The sequence below is a fragment of the Pieris brassicae genome, unplaced genomic scaffold, assembly GCF_905147105.1.
Source record: "Pieris brassicae unplaced genomic scaffold, ilPieBrab1.1, whole genome shotgun sequence".
Taxonomy (NCBI): Eukaryota; Metazoa; Arthropoda; class Insecta; order Lepidoptera; family Pieridae; genus Pieris; species Pieris brassicae.
The window spans coordinates 1-19,057 of NW_025575988.1; the positions used below are offsets into that span (position 1 = coordinate 1).

Sequence of the window (19,057 nt, forward strand, 5' to 3'; positions counted from 1 at the left end):
TATATTAGATGTAATTCAAAAGTTAAAGTTAAAATTTCGTTTCTAATTTGAGTTGTATGTTACAAAGCATTCTTTTTTTTGCGAGACGCAAACATTGTCAGGAAAGGCCGACTGTTAGCTTCTAATATTAATTTAATTAAATTCTAAACATTTTTATAAAACATATTCTTAAGAATCTTGCTACAAGTGCGCATGTGCAATAGTTACTCATTTGATTCGTTCGGTTGTTTACGAGTTGTTACGAATTGACTCGACCATTTTCGCGAAGTGGGATGGTCGCGTCGGACGAGGGAGTTGTGATGATAAAAGAGGTTGTGACACATGCGCACGGGCCTTTTCTTCGTACAAGTTTGAAGTTATACAGTTCACGTAAAATCAGTGAAGTAAATTATAGTGAATTAGGTCATCATTGAAGTGTTTAATTTCCTACCCTAAGAACTAAATCAACTACCGCTAACACTTGTTAATATTTCAGTTTTCTATAAATTAAATTTTAATTTCAAAAATTCTTAAAAGGCCGGCAACACACTCGCGAACATTGAGTTCTATAAAAAATACTTATAAATAATATTCTTGTTTGTATTTAACTTCAACAAAGTCATAAAAATTCTTAATAGGCCGGCAACGCACTCGCAAAGCTGACATTGAGATTGTCCATGGACAATCTGTTCGTTTACCACCTATTCCATAAAAAACAGTAATTGGTAATAATCTTGTTTGTATTTAAATTTTCTTAAAATTTCAATACATAAGTCATAAAAATTCTTAAAAGGCCGGCAACACACTCACGAACCCTTCGACATTAACCGTGTACGTTAACGGGGGTATCAGTTAACATCAGAAAAGTCTCCTGCCCGTTAAAACCTGTTCTACCCCTGTTCTATAAGAAATACTAATAAATAATATTCTTGTTTGTATTTAACTTCAAATAAGTCATACAAATTCTTAATAGGCCGGCAACGCACTCGCGAACACTTCGACATTAAGCGTGTACGTTAACGGGGGTATCAGTTAACATCAGATAAGGCTCCTGCCCGTTAACACCTGTTCTATAAGAAATACTAATAAATAATATTCTTGTTTGTATTTAACTTCAAATAAGTCATACAAATTCTTAATAGGCCGGCAACGCACTCGCGAACTTGACATTGAGATTGTCCACGGAAAATCCGTTCGTTAACCACCTGTTCCATGAAAAACAGTAATAATCTTGTCAATATTTCAGTTTTCTATAAATTACAATTTTTAATTTCAAAAATTCTTAAAAGGCCTGCAACACACTCGCGAACATTGAGAGTGTGCATTAACGGCGGTATCAGTTAAAAACATATAAGGCTCGTGTCCGTTACTCCTGTTCCAAAAAAAAAAAACAGTAATTGGTATCTTGTTTGTATTTAAATTTTCTTAAAATTTCAATACATAAGTCATAAAAATTCTTAAAAGGCCGGCAACACACTCGCGAATACTTCGACATTAAGCGTGTACGTTAACGGGGGTATCAGTTAACATCAGAAAAGGCTCCTGCCCGCTAACACCTGTTCTATAAGAAATACTAATAAATAATATTCTTATTTGTATTTATTGTAATAAAACAACGTGACTGAGCGAGTACCGGAAAAGAACTGAACTTTATTTTCTAAAGACAAAAGTAAAGAATCTCATAGACAACATTTGATGACACTCTGGTACAAGATGTCGCTAGTAGTAGGTACATCTATATTTTGCTATTTATAATACTCCCACTCAAAATATAGATACTATATAAACAAAAGAAACAATTACACTTTAACAATACCTAAAGTATTCAAATGTTTATAATGTTTTACAGCAGCGAGACTTTTTGTAAACAAATCTGCAGGCATATTTGATGTACATAGATAATTAACACTTATAATGTTTTCATTAATTAATTCTCTACAATAATGATATCTGACATCAATATGCTTCGTTTTATTATGGAATACAGGGTTTAACAACAATTTCTGTGCGCTCATACTATCATTATATAAAATGATCTTATACATCCTTTTAGTAAGTTCAAATTGTAAATTTCTCAAATAAACTGCCTCTTTGCAGGCTTCTGATATGGATACATATTCAGATTCGGTACTAGAAAGTGTAATACATTTTTGCTTACTACAACTCCAAGATATAACAGACCCAGACAAAGTATAACAAAATCCTGAATATGATTTCCTATCATTAACATCACTGCACCAGTCTGCATCAACATAACCTTCAATGTTTGCATTTTTGCCCTTACTATATTTTAAACCTAAATCTTTTGTCCCTTTCAAATACCTTAAAATTCTTTTGGCATAAACCCATTGTTGTTCAGTATTACAATTATTGAATTGACTTAAATATGACACTGCATAAGCTATATCGGGTCGTGTGAGCACAACCAAATACATTAGGCTCCCGATAAGCTGCTGATAGGGATTTTGATTACTACAATCATTTTCCTTCTTACATTTTAAGTTGACCTCCATTGGAGTATTCACAGTGTTACAATCAACTATATTGAACTTAGTCAACAATCTATCAATATATTTTTCTTGACTTAAAGTCACAGTACAATTATTATTTTGTTTATCAAATACAACTGACATGCCAAGACATTCCTTTACAATTCCCAAGTCTTTTAATACAAAAATCTTATTCAACATATCCTTAAGATTACTAGTTTCATTTCTATCATTTGAGAATACAAAGAAATCATCGACATATAATGTCACGATGGTTTTACTGCTGCCAGCAAATTTTGTATATAAACATGACTCTATTTGGGACTTAATATAACCATTAGCTAACATGCAACCATCCACTTTCTTATGCCATGCACGAGATGCCTGTTTGAGACCATATATAGCTTTGGTCAATTTTAAAACTTTATTATTTGGACAGACATAACCTAAAGGCTTTTGCATATATATTGTCTCAGACAGATCTCCATTTAAGAAAGCAGTTTTCACATCAAGATGTGTTACTTCTAGGTTGAACTGCACTGATAATGCGAATAATAACCTAAGTGTTGTATGCCGTACTACTGGAGAAAATGTTTCACTATAGTCCACACCATATTTTTGACTACACCCTTTAGCCACAAGTCTGGCTCGATAGCGGACATTATTTTCACTATGACACTTTTTTTTTAGAACCCACTTGCACTTAACTATATTGCCACTTGCAGGAATATCAACAACTTCCCATGCTTTGTTGTCTTCAAAGCTTTTCAGCTCTTCTTTCACTGCCTGTTCCCATTGCTCCTTCTCTGGTCCCCTTAGTGCTTCTTCCAATGTCAGTTCATCACTAAAATATTCATTACACTGTTCTGTGCACATATATCCAAACCTTTCTGGTTTTTGTCTCACCCATTGTGACTTTGATGTGGTTTCTGGTTGCTGTTCTTCCTCAGATGTCATGGACTCCTCCTCTGGTACATAGGTTTCATCCATGTCATTCGTTAAAATGAATGAATCCTCTCCATCATGGTCTGACACCTCTCCCACTGAAGATGTATGTGGACTATTTTCTGCTGGTTTGTCTTCTACCACTTCCATTTCAATCATATTTTCTTGATGAGATAACTTTTCATTTATGAAGACAACATCTCGACTGGTTATAATAGCCTTTGTTGAAGGATTGTATAACCTATACGCTTTGACATCCTCAGGGTAACCAACCAGTATGCATTGTTCTGATTTCTTGTCCCACTTACGTCTTCTCTCCTTGGGTATATGTCTCATGACAGTACTACCAAAAATCCTTAAATGACTGAGGTTGGGTTTGCCTCCTGTCCACAACTTGTACGGTGTACAGTGGTTCAATCCACCTTTTACAATTCTATTTTGTAAATAGACTGCTGTGTCTATTGTCTCTGTGTGCTGAAGCCATTAGGCTTCAGCCCAAAATTCCTTGCCTAATCTTGCATCAAATAAAAGGCATCTTGCTTTCTCGATCAGAGTCCTATTCATACATTCACAAAGCCCGTTTTGCTCAGGAGTATAGGGATTGGTTCTTTGATGAATTATACCCAGTTTCTTCAAATAATTATCAAAATCTCTGTTACAGAACTCTGTGCCATTATCACTTTTTATTTTACAAGTATTTTTATTTTATTTGACGTTGAATTCTCAACTCTTGCTTTATATTCTTTAAAATATTGTAAAGTCTCATTTTTACCTTTTAAAAAATAAACATATGTCATGCTGCTGTGATCATCAACAAAAATGAGAAAGTACCTTGATCCTCCTAGCGATACATTCTCCATAGGGCCACATATATCACTGTGTACTATTTCCAATAGCTTAGTACTCCTGTTCCCTTTATTATCGAAGGGCAACCGACTTTGCTTTCCTTCACAGCACACTATACAGTTGGACTTGTTGATGTCGGCCTTCTCAGTTAATTTGACCCCCTCCACAGCATCCTGCATTTTATTCATGTTATCACTGTTGACATGTCCCAATCTACGATGCCAAACTTCTGGAGACTCTGCTGTTGCTGCCACCAAACAAGATGAAGTATTTAGTTTATAAACTCCATTTATAAGTGATGCAGTCGCTACTAGAGTGTCCTGTTTATTAAATATCTCGCATCCATCGCTTGTAAAATACACCTTGTTACCCTGCCATATCAGTTGGCTTACTGACAATAAGTTGGTAGATAATTTGGGCACACACAACACTTTTTCAACAGTTATGTTAAAGTCACATCCTTCAGTTGATGTTGTTATGTTTACTTTTCCACAACACAACACTGGGATTTTATTCTGGTTAGCAACCATGATTTCCTTGGTGAACCCAGAATAACATTCGTCGACCATCCAATCTTTATTGCTTGTCAAATGCGAACTTGACCCAGAGTCGACATACCAGTCACTCTTGTCAAATATTCTGCTAAAAAACACGGCACTGAATGCATTACTTGTTTTTGACGATTTATTTTCAGAATTCTTATAAGATTTATCTTTATAAGTGCATTGATTACGGTAGTGGCCATGTTGTTTACAATTATAACATTTGACGTATTGTTTTTCTTTGACAGATGTCGACATTCGTTCATTCTCACCATTTTTTTTTTTTTTTTAATAATTTTATGGCCTGGTAACGAGACCTTTAAGCCCATTCTCACCATCTTTCTTGTACATAGACTGTGTACTCTTTACACTCTTTGATTTTTGATTCTTGCGGAAACAAGCAAACGCATTGTTGGCATCACTGTCTTCCGGTCCAATGTCCATCAATTTCCCTTTAATGGCGTCGGTTGTGATTATCATGCCCGAATGCTCGATTGCCATTATCATGGGCATATATTTTTCAGATAATCCAGCCAACATGATAGATCCGATCCACTCATCACTTATGCCAAAACCCGTACCTTGTAATTTCTGACCAGCTTCAACAATTTGTGTTACATATGACGTCATCGAAGTGCAATTTTCTAATCGAATAGAAATTAAATTCCTCAGAAGACTTATTTTTCTTGTAAATCCCGAGTCATCGAATAACATCTTCAATTTATCCCACAATTCTTTCGATGTTGCTACATTCTTTATATGAACATAAAGAGCCGGGTCAATTGTTAGAATCAACTTCGCTTTTGTTCTCGCATCGTCTGCAGCTGCTGGAGCAACGTTGGGCTCAGGTTTGATACACCCAACCATTCCCTCTAAGACAAGGAAATTTTCTGCTGCGAAACACCATTCACTGTAATTTTCACGCCCTTGCAGTTTCGGCACACTAATGTGATAGTTCGAACTGGACGCCATTACTGATGCCTGACGCGACACAATAAATCTGCACAACTCAACACACTTAGTCCTATTCTGCCACGAATTATTATTATCGATAATGTCCTGATAATCAATAATTATACTCTCGCGAGAACTAAGTACTTTTTATGAGCCAGGAGCGGCCTGGGCCCATAACCTGTAATAAAACAACGTGACTGAGCGAGTACCGGAAAAGAACTGAACTTTATTTTCTAAATACAAAAGTAAAAAATCTCATAGACAACATTTGATGACACTCTGGTACAAGATGTCGCTAGTAGTAGGTACATCTATATTTTGCTATTTATAATATTTATCTTCAAATAAGTCATACAAATTCTTAATAGGCCGGCAACGCACTCGCGAACTTGACATTAAGATTGTCCACGGACAATCTGTTCGTTTACCACCTGTTCCAAGAAAAACAGTAATAAGTAATAATCTTTTTAATATTTCAGTTTACTATAAATTACAATTTTTAAGTTTAAAAATTCTTAAAAGGCCTGCAACACACTCGCGAACATTGCGAGTGTGCAGTAACGGCGGTATCAGTTAAGAACTGTTGTAATTCTTGTTAGGGCACGATAATTATACACACAGTATCCGTAATAAAGAAATATATTTACTGTTTAACTTGGAAGTGATATGTCTGCTTCCTACCACGATACACATTGGAATGAAACAGAAATGACCTGGAGCAGAGTGAGGTAAAGACAATTTGGCGCCTCGACAAGATGGCGGCTCGATCGCTCATTCAAATGACAGGAAAAAGTCAATACAATGATTAATTTTTGCAATATTACTCAAATAAATCAACATGCCCCCTCAAAAATTAATTCTTGTACAAATCAAATGCCTAAACAGAACTATATAACTTCCAAGCGAGTCTGGGAAAATACAAAAATAATGATCCAACATTTGTTGCTCGGATAAGGGAAAACCCAGAAAAACCTTATCAGATCATTTCATCATCTTAAATTCGATACATTATATACATTACATATAATTATCAGAACACAATGAATATAACAGAATAATTAAATTAATAACAAATAATAGCCAACTCATTAAATATTATAATTGTAAACCCATGTTTCTCCTCATTTCATGAAACGTAACCGCTGGTAATGGTTTTGTTAACGCATCTGCAGGTTGTTGACCTGTGGGAATGTATTTTAGCTTTATTACATTTTTCTCTATTTGTTCCCTAGAAAAATGTCTGTCTGTCAGTTAATTGTCTTCATATATTACAATAGGAGTGGATATATCAATATGAATACTCCTTACCAAAGATTTAAGCCATAAAGGCTTCATATAAGGCCATATACTCAGCCGCTGTGGAGGAGGCTGCTACTGACTATTGTTTCTTTGTTGTCCAGGTTATTGAACAATGTTCAAACAATTTAAATATATACCCGGTTGTACTCTTTACATCATTACCTCCCCAATCGGAGTCCACATACCCAGTTAAGATGTTATTATATTCACACCTTTTATAACATAATTTAAAATCAGTTGTGCCTTTTAAATATCTAAGCACTTTTTTGAGGCATTGCCACAATTCTTTATTATTTTAATTTGTGTACCTACTTAATATATTAACGCTAGTGCTTAAGTCAGGTCGAGTACATAGCATTATATACATTAGACAACCAATTAAATTGCGACATGGAGCAGTGTAATTTTTTCTGAGTTTAGTGCTTCATAATTGAGTTTACTATCCATAGGAGTAGTTGCAGGTTTTTGTTGCAATCCTGCATGCAAAATTTATTTAAAACTGTTTTAATATAAGCACTTTGATCTAACATTATCATATCATCGCAACGAGTTATTTTAATTCCAAGAAATAATTTAATTTCATGTAAATCTGTCATTTTAAATTTAATCATTAAATATATTTTAAAACTGTTTATTGTATTTACATTAGCACTCACTATTACCAAATCATCAACATAAAGTACCACATATATATTTTTCTGTATATCTCCTTTATTTAGTATATAAATACATCTATCTACTGATGAATTCTGAAAACCCTCCCGCCTAAGAGACTGTTCAAAAATTTCAAACCAGTATCTAGCGGCTTGCTTTAGCCCATATAATGCTTTATTTAATTTACACACATAACCATTTTTGCAAGACACCCCTTCTGGAACTTTCATATATATTTCTTCCTGTAGTACCCCATTTAGAAATGCAGTTTTTACGTCCATGTGATGTACAAGTAAATTATATTGATTAGCAAAAGCAATAATAAATCTAAAACTAGCTATTCTTGCAACAGGTGCAAAAGTCTCATTATAGTCTATGAGATATTCCTGGCTAAAAGCCCTAGCAACGAGTCGAGCTTTATAGCGTAAAGGCTTTCCGAATTCATCATTTTTTATATTAAACATCCATTTGCAATCTATAATATTTTTGTTATCTGGCCGTGGTACTAAAGTCCATGTTTTATTTAAAAATAGAGAATTTAATTGCACCTTCCCAATGAACTCTATCGTCTCGTGTTTTAATCTCTTGAAACGAATTTGGTATTTTACACAAAATTGAACTAGCACACATAAGGTTATCATCGATTTCTTTATAAGAAATAGGGGGACGACTTTAAGCCTATCACTCCTACGTGGTTCAATACAACTGGTTGTGTCCTCATTATTTACGACCACTGAAAGATCATCAGAATGTGCATTTGGTTGTTCAAATTCGACGATGTCATGGTTAGTTTTGCGAATTTTCTGAGGAACTTCATAATCATCAGATTTATAGGTATCTGATTTATATCTGTCAGTTTTTTGAGACTTTATTGACTTTGAAATGTTGTCAATGTTAACATTATCATGAGAATTTACTATATTCTCTTCAGGTCGCAACGCAGGCCTGGATTGAAGTAATTTGTCTCATCTACTATGACATCTCTGACAGTAATAAATTTTTCGCATTTAGGATTCCAAACTTTATAACCGTTTGGTTCGTATCCCACAAGAATACCTTTCCATGACTTAACATCGAATTTTGTCTTATATAACTTATCATGCACATAAACTGTTGAACCAAAAAAATTTAAATATTTTATTTGTTGTTTTTTGTTATGCCACATTTACGAATTCAATCATCATGTAAGTAATTTATATATTATTTAACATTGTACATTATAGTATGAAGTTGTAATAATTTTAAGCAGCATTATTTTCTTTAGGTGACGTAATTGGTGAATAATATTGTAATTGAAAAGGATATTTCTCTTTAAATGTACAAGCTGTGTGTGATGCAGAAATAAAATATATTAATGTTGTTCCCCATGGCCTGGTGCCGCTCATGATGCAACAACTTTTGTAAACTCAGTTCTACAAGTTAATTCAAATTTATTGATAAGAAGGTAGAACTTGATAAATGTGCCAACTAAATTAACAGGTATATTTGTTTATAGCTTAATATCGTACAGGTCTACTGAGAAATCACTGGATGGTTGTTAATAGTGCTTACTCAAATATACCTTATTCATTAACACCATTTCTCTGACTGACCAGAGATATGATGAAGTACACATTAAGAATAGGAATACTATAGAGAGGTAAATATATAGTATAATTTAGAGTATTAATAATTATACTATGTCAAAAAGTTGCAAGATATGTGACCCAAATGAAACATGATGTAAGGTTAAAATATTTGTCTTTTTCGGAAAATTTGGAGTATGGAAATGTCGCTTTAACATTGTATTTATTACTAGCTTAAGTTCAAGCTATTGTTATTGCCACAGCTGTTATGCAAAATATTTGTAAGGATTATAATTTGTAGATATACCGGCAGAAGTTTTAGTTCCAACACTTGATACAGTTTCAAGTCAAGAAGTTAATGAAGGAAATCAAGACGTAACTGAAAGAACAAGCTTTATTTATTATTTTGGAAAATTAATATATTCTTCTTAATTCTAGCAGAAACAAACATGTTGTATTTAAATGTCCTTTTGTACATATAAAATACTAGTACTTATTTTTCTTAGAAGAAAGTTAGTTAAAATTTTAATAAGTTATGTCGTTAATCTACCTATAAAATTAAATTATTATTTATCATAACCATGTAATGTAATGAAATATTAGGAAAAATAAATAAAACATAACATAATATAAAATTTATTTCATTATACTCTTATATATTACTAATATGTAATCCAATGTTATAAACAAATGTTATAAATGTAAACCAATGAAAATGTTAAAACCATCAACTTCAACTTCAACGAACATTAAAAAAAACAGAACTGGTACAATTGGTTCAGGCTTTGTATAGTTATGCGCTTACCTACACATTCTGCGATTCATTTTTTATATTATAGATGACACTGATGACAAAGGCACTCTTCTCGGTTGCTGGAATGAGAGATAAGTTTCATTAGGTTAGAAAATTATGGTTCCCGAAACTAAGAGCCTTCTGAAAAGCGGTCACCACGTTCGAGTAGTCCACAGGAAAACAAATATGATGCCAAACTCATTGCCGTTAATAATTTTTCCTAACGTTTTAAATATGATAGCAAACGATGGAAAGCCATTAAATAAATTGACCAGGAAACCGTGTAAGCCTTCGCCCCATCGCCAAAGTTCTTTAGTAATTTTAGTAAGATGAGGAAATTGAATTGAATCACTATACATTTCTTAACAAAAGTCAACCGATTTAATTTAATTTATAGGTTGGTCTGACGCACGATACCATTGTAAGTCCGGTAAAACTATCGATGGTTAAAATATTTACTCTCTAGACCCTTCGTGTAAAACCAGCCATATTCTGCTGCTGGACAGGCAGAGGTAGGCACGTAAGCCATCTAATTGTGCGAGATTTTGAAAAATTTGTTTATTATTATCATATTAACAGATTTAAGTTCTACATTTTATTATATACCCAAGAATTTACAAGAATTTCATTACTCTTTTCAGTATTTACAATAAATCCTTTAGCTTCAAGAAGTGTTCTAGCGTCCTGAATATTTTGTAAACATTCAGTGTAGCTGGAGGACATAAACTTAATATTTCTTGTGTTAGCTTCTAATATTAATTTAATTATTCTAAATTCTAAACATTTTTATGAAACATATTCTTAAGAATCTTGCTACAAGTGCGCATGTGCAATAGTTACTCATTTGACTCGTTCGGTTGTTTACGAGTTGTTACGAATTGACTCGACCATTTTCCCGAAGTGGGATGGTCGAGTCGGAGGAGGGAGTTGTGATTATAAAAGAGGTTGTGACACATGCGCAGGGGCCACTTTCGCTTCCGACCGCCGACCCGTGCGGATGTCTGCTCCAGTGCTCTCTCCGTGTGAGTCATCAGTGCTGTAGTGCCATCTCGCTCGCTCCGTGTGAGTCATCGCCGCTTGCCAGTGCGCACGCGCTGTCCGACCGCTGCCTTGCTGCCTGCTGCCCTCTCATTGGTCAGTCCGATCGCTGCCTTGCTGCCTGCCGCCCTCTCATTGGTCGCTTCGCTTCAATTTATGAACGCGGGTTTACCTGCGGCCCTCAGATAGCCACCTAACGGTGCCAAACGGTTATCTGTCGGTTAACGCCTTGTGCGGGAGTGTTTTTGTTGTAATTTATAGATTGTTCGAATTTGCTTTGTTCAGTCTCTGAATATAGTTTACTTTTAGGAACATCGCTGACCAAGAAAAAGGTATTTTATAACCTTTTATCCACGATAATAGAGTTGTATCACAAGTAATAAGTGAATAACATTCTTTGATAAACTACCAGTGAGCGCGAGGTGGCGCGCGCGGCGCTGGACGCGACTGCCTATAGTAGGCTGTGAGCAAGCTCCTTCATCCTGGATTCCCCTTTTGCCTATGATTAAATTCTTTTTGACCTTCTTTGTCCTTTTCTGATTTTGATGCGAGCTTGTAGTCAACTAATCGCTTACTGAATAGGTACTTGTATACCTATGTTCCTTGAAGTTGTTCTTTTAGATCTTTTAAGGCTATATAGAATAAAGTTGTGTCGTGTGACTGAGTCTTGGTATTGTGTGTCACATTGGAATCCGTATCCATAAGTAATTTTAATAGGTACACATTTCTTGTTTCCGCAGACAAGAACACTGTGAGTGGCCTCTGCTAAACAAGAAGTAGCTGTAGCATTTGGTTTCATTTGAAACCTGCGTCCTATATTAATCCTGTTTGAGATTGCGGTCTTTTCCTCTGGGTTCAAATTGGGTGCATTGATTAGAATACTTAGATAAAAGTTGTAAAGTGTAAGCTTACTGCAAGATCAAACTGTATGTCTTCACCTGGAGTATTAGACTTTGATGGATCTTCTCCCGATACCTGCAGCAGTTCATTGTCTCATCCAGCGACAAGTGGTCGTTAGGGCGGCGGCCGTGCGTTACCTGTTACGCGACGCTTTTGGTTATGTACGCCTTCGTTCGAGGATACATTACAACTGGATTTACACACGTGTAGTTACAATTTCAATCAAATGAAAACTGAGGGTAGTATTAAAGTCTCAAAGCTCAATGTATAATAGAACTTCACTTACAGGTAAGTCATATTGACGATTTTGTGTTGTACTTTGCCAAAACATGGTAGGGAAAATACTCAAAATGCGGTATACCATCAAAAGAAGATTCTTCCTTATCCTTGCATAGGTTCCCTCTTCCGTCCGAGAATGGGCCTCTGAAGTAAGTAGATCGGTTAATCTTTCCAATATGGACCGTCGATATTTGAGGTTTTAGAGGGGCGGGGAGGGGGTTGACGGCTACTTCGGAGCTTTTATATATACTCTAGGGGTAGGGCAGACAAGACCATGTGGATAGTGGGGTGCTCTGATTCGGTTTTGGGTACTTTTTTGATATTAAAAAAGTACAGGATAATACAGAATTAGATAATACAGAAAGTTACAAACAATGAAAAAAATATTTTCAGCTATAAATTTCATTTTAAAATCCACAACAGACCTTATGCAATCCAACTTTTTCAAAATTCCAGTAAGCAATTTTTTTTTTTTTTTTACTAATGATTTATTATTTTATAACCTGACCTGAAATAACATAAATCAAAACTTACTTTAACTCATCCGAGTAAGGATTAAGCCTTCTGCCAGATGACCTAGTAAGTCTGGGCATCGCAGCAAATTCCTCGCCAGGACTAGTCAGCCCACTAGGACCAGCAACCGGTTCGTCAAGGATCGGCGCAGAAGAGGAGGCCGTGACAAGCGGCTAATTTGAGTCCAACACTTGCACTTCACTTAACTCTTCAAACAATGGGCTTCGGAGACGCCATGGTAGTCAAACGTTGTAAGTTTATAGGAGTACGTAAAACGATTTCTACTGCAAGGGTGACAAACGATGACTGGACGCCATTAAACAAAATGAATGGCTTAAAAACAAATTTAGTGATCACCAAAAAGTATCGATACCCGAGTAGTATCGATATTTTCAATAACTTTTGTACTATCTACAAAACAAATATGGGCATTTAAACCGATGATCCATATTAGAAAGTTTAATGTCGATACCAGAGTAGTATCGATACTTTGAAAATTTTCGGAACCCTACACTAAGTGATTGACGTTTGACATCAATTATTTGTCAAATATATTTTGTAATTGCGTGTTGTTACTTACCAATTTGTGTGAAAAGTTTTAATAAATGTATCTCATGAACCGTAAGTTTGCGCAACCTAAATCTTTGCAAAACTCTTTCTTTTAGTGAGTACTATCTACAAAAAAATGGGCATTTAAATCGACGGTCCATATTGGAAAGATTATCCAAAACAGCTTCAGTATTAACTATGTCTAATGAAAACTTTATTTTTAGTGTTAAAGTTTGGGCTAAATTTTGTTTTCCTAATGGTGATGGGACATCCATTGAATCATTAAAAACAGTGAATGCCCAGCATAGGATACTATGTGAAAATCATTTGAATGAATCTTCATTTACCAGCAGCGATAGGAAAAGACTTAACAAGTTAGATTAAGAGTGAATAGAGGAGGATATAGACCAATTAAAAAACAAACATTGTAGTCCATATAGAGCAAGTTATGACATCCAAGTGAGTATTTACATTCATATTCTACCTAAGTCAAATAGACAAATTTTTATAGTCATGCTTTTTTACATAGAGGTAGGTAGGCAGTACATTTCTGACACACATCTAGGTGATATATGGATGATTAAAAGTTTTCTATTTTCTCCATCCACTTATTGGATTTGTTATCTTTTTCGAATTTTTTATTCAATTATTTTTGTATATTTTCCAGGAACCATCAACTAGCAAAGGTATTTTGTAGGACTTGGACGTGAAAAAGTTCAGTGAACTTACACCTCAAAAGCAAACGCTGTCTAAGAGATGCAGAAAAACGTAAAACTCAATGCTAAGGCCGTACTAGTGTGATAGCAAACCATAGTCGAACTTTCATGTTTATCGGTGTTCGAAAATGCTGGAAACAGCCAATAGCATTTTACTTCTCAGGAGATTGTGACACAGCAGACAAGTCAGCAGCTCTTGTCGAGGAGGTAACCACTTCTTTAGAATATTATACAAAATGTGGTTGAATATTAATTTTTACAAATTTACATTGGCTTGTTTGCTTGAGTGCATGTTTAAAGATTTAATTTTTTTTAAACGGTATTTCCAATTTACACTAGATATACAAATAAACAGAAAACTAAACATAGGTTGGTATAATAATTTAATTAATTGAACAGCGGAAAGATATTAAAACTTTTTTATGACTTATTTATCCATTGAACCATGACCATCCATTGACTTATTTATCCGCTAGTGGCCTTTGGCAATTATTTCCCTGCATCAAGTAGTTGTTAGTATTGCCTTATTGCCTAATTAAAATAACTAATAATTGATGTACCTCTGCTGTACCATATTTATTTTCTTATTGCCGCTTGACCTGTGATTGGTTAAAATTGTTTTGAGAATAAGATCATAACCTTCCATTGCAGGTACAGTAAAGTGGAGCCACATAGAGGAGTTTTATAATAAAGATCGCGAGAATCCCAACCGTGTTTGCTCCAGCTTTAACCCAGCACCACTTACAACCAGTACAGAATGGCAAACAGAAAATCAAAGAGCGCCTAGCAGATCAAATTTTAAGCCATTCGGTTGCAGTTGGAATATTTGCCAAAGTAAGTTTCAAAATTTTATTGAAAAGTACTTCCGTCCGCGATGGCCTCCTAAACTACTTAACCGATTTTAAATTAAATTGGCACACCGTGAGCGGTCTGGTCCAACTTAAGAGATAGGGTAGCTTAGATCTTTAATTATAGTCGCAATTTTATTTTATTGCAAATTATTTGTCTATAATTAATTGACAGTCACAATTATTCGACTGAATTGAGTAAGTGATCAATAGATGGCACTGCTATGGTAAACCGACAAACGTGTCATATAAGCTACAATTCAATATCATGATTACCACGTGTTATTGAGGCTAAAGTATGAACTTTTTTAATTTTTGGTGTTAGCCAACCACGTGTTACTTAGACCGAAGTGTAAATCAAATTCAAATCTAAAACCACATTCTATGGCAGCTAGTAATTATATAATTTATTTTACCTTCAGATGAATGATGACAAGACGCCCCTGGAACAACTGTCGCTGGACAAGCTTTTCGACTGAACGGAGATTCGACCGACAGGAAAGAGGTATAAACACTTATTATAATAATACTTGACATCTGTAATTGTGGATGTGATCCAAACCCCACGTCGGTCCAATTAAAAACTAGCTTAGGCAATTAGTAGCAGCGTTTTTAATACGCTGAAATTATTATTCTTCGAAGACACTAAACCTAGCTGCGCAACTGAATATCCCTGTAACAGCCAGGTGGAACCTCCAACCTCCCAGGGAAATTAAGTGGCATCGCCGACTCAGCTACGCCTACGTCTGGCTATGCTCTCGGGGTGTAACTCCCATGATTTAGTTAATCGTTATGAAACGAATAACTGTATGAAGAAGAGAGTGCCTGCGTCTGGCTATGCTCTCGGAGTGTAACTCCCATGATTTAGTTAATCGTTATGAAACGAATAACTGTATGTAGAAGAGAGTGCCTGCGTCTGGCTATGCTCTCGGAGTGTAACTCCCATGATTTAGTTAATCGTTATGAAACGAATAACTGTATGAAGAAGAGAGTGCCTGCGTCTGGCTATGCTCTCGGAGTGTAACTCCCATGATTAAGTTAATCGTTATGAAACGAATAACTGTATGTAGAAGAGAGTGCCTGCGTCTGGCTATGCTCTCGGAGTGTAACTCCCATGATTTAGTTAATCGTTATGAAACGAATAACTGTATGTTGAAGAGAGTGCCTGCGTCTGGCTATGCTCTCGGAGTGTAACTCCCATGATTTAGTTAATCGTTATGAAACGAATAACTGTATGTTGAAGAGAGTGCCTGCGTCTGGCTATGCTCTCGGAGTGTAACTCCCATGATTTAGTTAATCGTTATGAAACGAATAACTGTATGTAGAAGAGAGTGCCTGCGTCTGGCTATGCTCTCGGAGTGTAACTCCCATGATTTAGTTAATCGTTATGAAACGAATAACTGTATGTAGAAGAGAGTGCCTGCGTCTGGCTATGCTCTCGGAGTGTAACTCCCATGATTTAGTTAATCGTTATGAAACGAATAACTGTATGTAGAAGAGAGTGCCTGCGTCTGGCTATGCTCTCGGAGTGTAACTCCCATGATTTAGTTAATCGTTATGAAACGAATAACTGTATGTAGAAGAGAGTGCCTGCGTCTGGCTATGCTCTCGGAGTGTAACTCTCATGATTTAGTTAATCGTTATGAAACGAATAACTGTATGTTGAAGAGAGTGCCTGCGTCTGGCTATGCTCTCGGAGTGTAACTCCCATGATTTAGTTAATCGTTATGAAACGAATAACTGTATGAAGAAGAGAGTGCCTGCGTCTGGCTATGCTCTCGGAGTGTAACTCCCATGATTTAGTTAATCGTTATGAAACGAATAACTGTATGTTGAAGAGAGTGCCTGCGTCTGGCTATGCTCTCGGAGTGTAACTCCCATGATTTAGTTAATCGTTATGAAACGAATAACTGTATGTTGAAGAGAGTGCCTGCGTCTGGCTATGCTCTCGGAGTGTAACTCCCATGATTTAGTTAATCGTTATGAAACGAATAACTGTATGTTGAAGAGAGTGCCTGCGTCTGGCTATGCTCTCGGAGTGTAACTCCCATGATTTAGTTAATCGTTATGAAACGAATAACTGTATGTAGAAGAGAGTGCCTGCGTCTGGCTATGCTCTCGGAGTGTAACTCCCATGATTTAGTTAATCGTTATGAAACGAATAACTGTATGTAGAAGAGAGTGCCTGCGTCTGGCTATGCTCTCGGAGTGTAACTCCCATGATTTAGTTAATCGTTATGAAACGAATAACTGTATGTAGAAGAGAGTGCCTGCGTCTGGCTATGCTCTCGGAGTGTAACTCCCATGATTTAGTTAATCGTTATGAAACGAATAACTGTATGTTGAAGAGAGTGCCTGCGTCTGGCTATGCTCTCGGAGTGTAACTCCCATGATTTAGTTAATCGTTATGAAACGAATAACTGTATGTTGAAGAGAGTGCCTGCGTCTGGCTATGCTCTCGGAGTGTAACTCCCATGATTTAGTTAATCGTTATGAAACGAATAACTGTATGTAGAAGAGAGTGCCTGCGTCTGGCTATGCTCTCGGAGTGTAACTCCCATGATTTAGTTAATCGTTATGAAACGAATAACTGTATGTTGAAGAGAGTGCCTGCGTCTGGCTATGCTCTCGGAGTGTAACTCCCATGATTTAGTTAATCGTTATGAAACGAATAACTGTATGTTGAAGAGAGTGCCTGCGTCTGGCTATGCTCTCGGAGTGTAACTCCCATGATTTAGTTAATCGTTATGAAACGAATAACTGTATGTTGAAGAGAGTGCCTGCGTCTGGCTATGCTCTCGGAGTGTAACTCCCATGATTTAGTTAATCGTTATGAAACGAATAACTGTATGTTGAAGAGAGTGCCTGCGTCTGGCTATGCTCTCGGAGTGTAACTCCCATGATTTAGTTAATCGTTATGAAACGAATAACTGTATGTAGAAGAGAGTGCCTACGTCTGGCTATGTATGCTCTCGGAGTGTAACTCCCATGATTTAGTTAATCGTTATGAAACGAATAACTGTATGTTGAAGAGAGTGCCTGCGTCTGGCTATGCTCTCGGAGTGTAACTCCCATGATTTAGTTAATCGTTATGAAACGAATAACTGTATGTTGAAGAGAGTGCCTGCGTCTGGCTATGCTCTCGGAGTGTAACTCCCATGATTTAGTTAATCGTTATGAAACGAATAACTGTATGTTGAAGAGAGTGCCTGCGTCTGGCTATGCTCTCGGAGTGTAACTCCCATGATTTAGTTAATCGTTATGAAACGAATAACTGTATGTTGAAGAGAGTGCCTGCGTCTGGCTATGCTCTCGGAGTGTAACTCCCATGATTTAGTTAATCGTTATGAAACGAATAACTGTATGTTGAAGAGAGTGCCTGCGTCTGGCTATGCTCTCGGAGTGTAACTCCCATGATTTAGTTAATCGTTATGAAACGAATAACTGTATGTAGAAGAGAGTGCCTGCGTCTGGCTATGCTCTCGGAGTGTAACTCCCATGATTTAGTTAATCGTTATGAAACGAATAACTGTATGTTGAAGAGAGTGCCTGCGTCTGGCTATGCTCTCGGAGTGTAACTCCCATGATTTAGTTAATCGTTATGAAACGAATAACTGTATGTTGAAGAGAGTGCCTGCGTCTGGCTATGCTCTCGGAGTGTAACTCCCATGATTTAGTTAATCGTTATGAAACGAATAACTGTATGTTGAAGAGAGTGCCTGCGTCTGGCTATGCTCTCGGAGTGTAACTCCCATGATTTAGTTAATCGTTATGAAACGAATAACTGTATGTAGAAGAGAGTGCCTGCGTCTGGCTATGCTCTCGGAGTGTAACTCCCATGATTTAGTTAATCGTTATGAAACGAATAACTGTATGTAGAAGAGAGTGCCTGCGTCTGGCTATGCTCTCGGAGTGTAACTCCCATGATTTAGTTAATCGTTATGAAACGAATAACTGTATGTAGAAGAGAGTGCCTGCGTCTGGCTATGCTCTCGGAGTGTAACTCCCATGATTTAGTTAATCGTTATGAAACGAATAACTGTATGTAGAAGAGAGTGCCTGCGTCTGGCTATGCTCTCGGAGTGTAACTCTCATGATTTAGTTAATCGTTATGAAACGAATAACTGTATGTTGAAGAGAGTGCCTGC

The 19,057-nt window shown here is 36.2% G+C and overlaps 3 long non-coding RNA genes across 6 annotated transcripts; 2 read left to right on the forward strand and 1 right to left on the reverse strand.

The window, feature by feature from the left end:
- The first annotated feature begins 8,548 nt into the window (after positions 1-8,548).
- LOC123719330 lies at positions 8,549-9,634 on the forward strand. Its single transcript, XR_006755393.1, has 3 exons — positions 8,549-8,892; positions 8,973-9,347; positions 9,575-9,634. It is a non-coding gene; the product is annotated as an uncharacterized LOC123719330 (long non-coding RNA).
- A 407-nt stretch (positions 9,635-10,041) lies between these two features.
- LOC123719329 lies at positions 10,042-13,303 on the reverse strand. Of its 3 annotated transcripts, none has more exons than XR_006755390.1 (4): positions 12,818-13,303; positions 12,291-12,427; positions 12,017-12,141; positions 10,042-10,146 (listed from the first exon to the last, which is right to left on the reverse strand). It is a non-coding gene; the product is annotated as an uncharacterized LOC123719329 (long non-coding RNA). The 3 variants fall into 3 exon arrangements; XR_006755391.1 differs by having other exon boundaries at positions 12,043-12,141; positions 12,818-13,302; XR_006755392.1 differs by lacking the exon at positions 12,017-12,141 and having other exon boundaries at positions 12,818-13,301.
- A 30-nt stretch (positions 13,304-13,333) lies between these two features.
- LOC123719328 lies at positions 13,334-15,677 on the forward strand. Of its 2 annotated transcripts, none has more exons than XR_006755388.1 (5): positions 13,334-13,417; positions 13,570-13,804; positions 14,013-14,268; positions 14,713-14,895; positions 15,332-15,677. It is a non-coding gene; the product is annotated as an uncharacterized LOC123719328 (long non-coding RNA). The 2 variants fall into 2 exon arrangements; XR_006755389.1 differs by having other exon boundaries at positions 13,336-13,460.
- Positions 15,678-19,057: the final 3,380 nt, after the last annotated feature.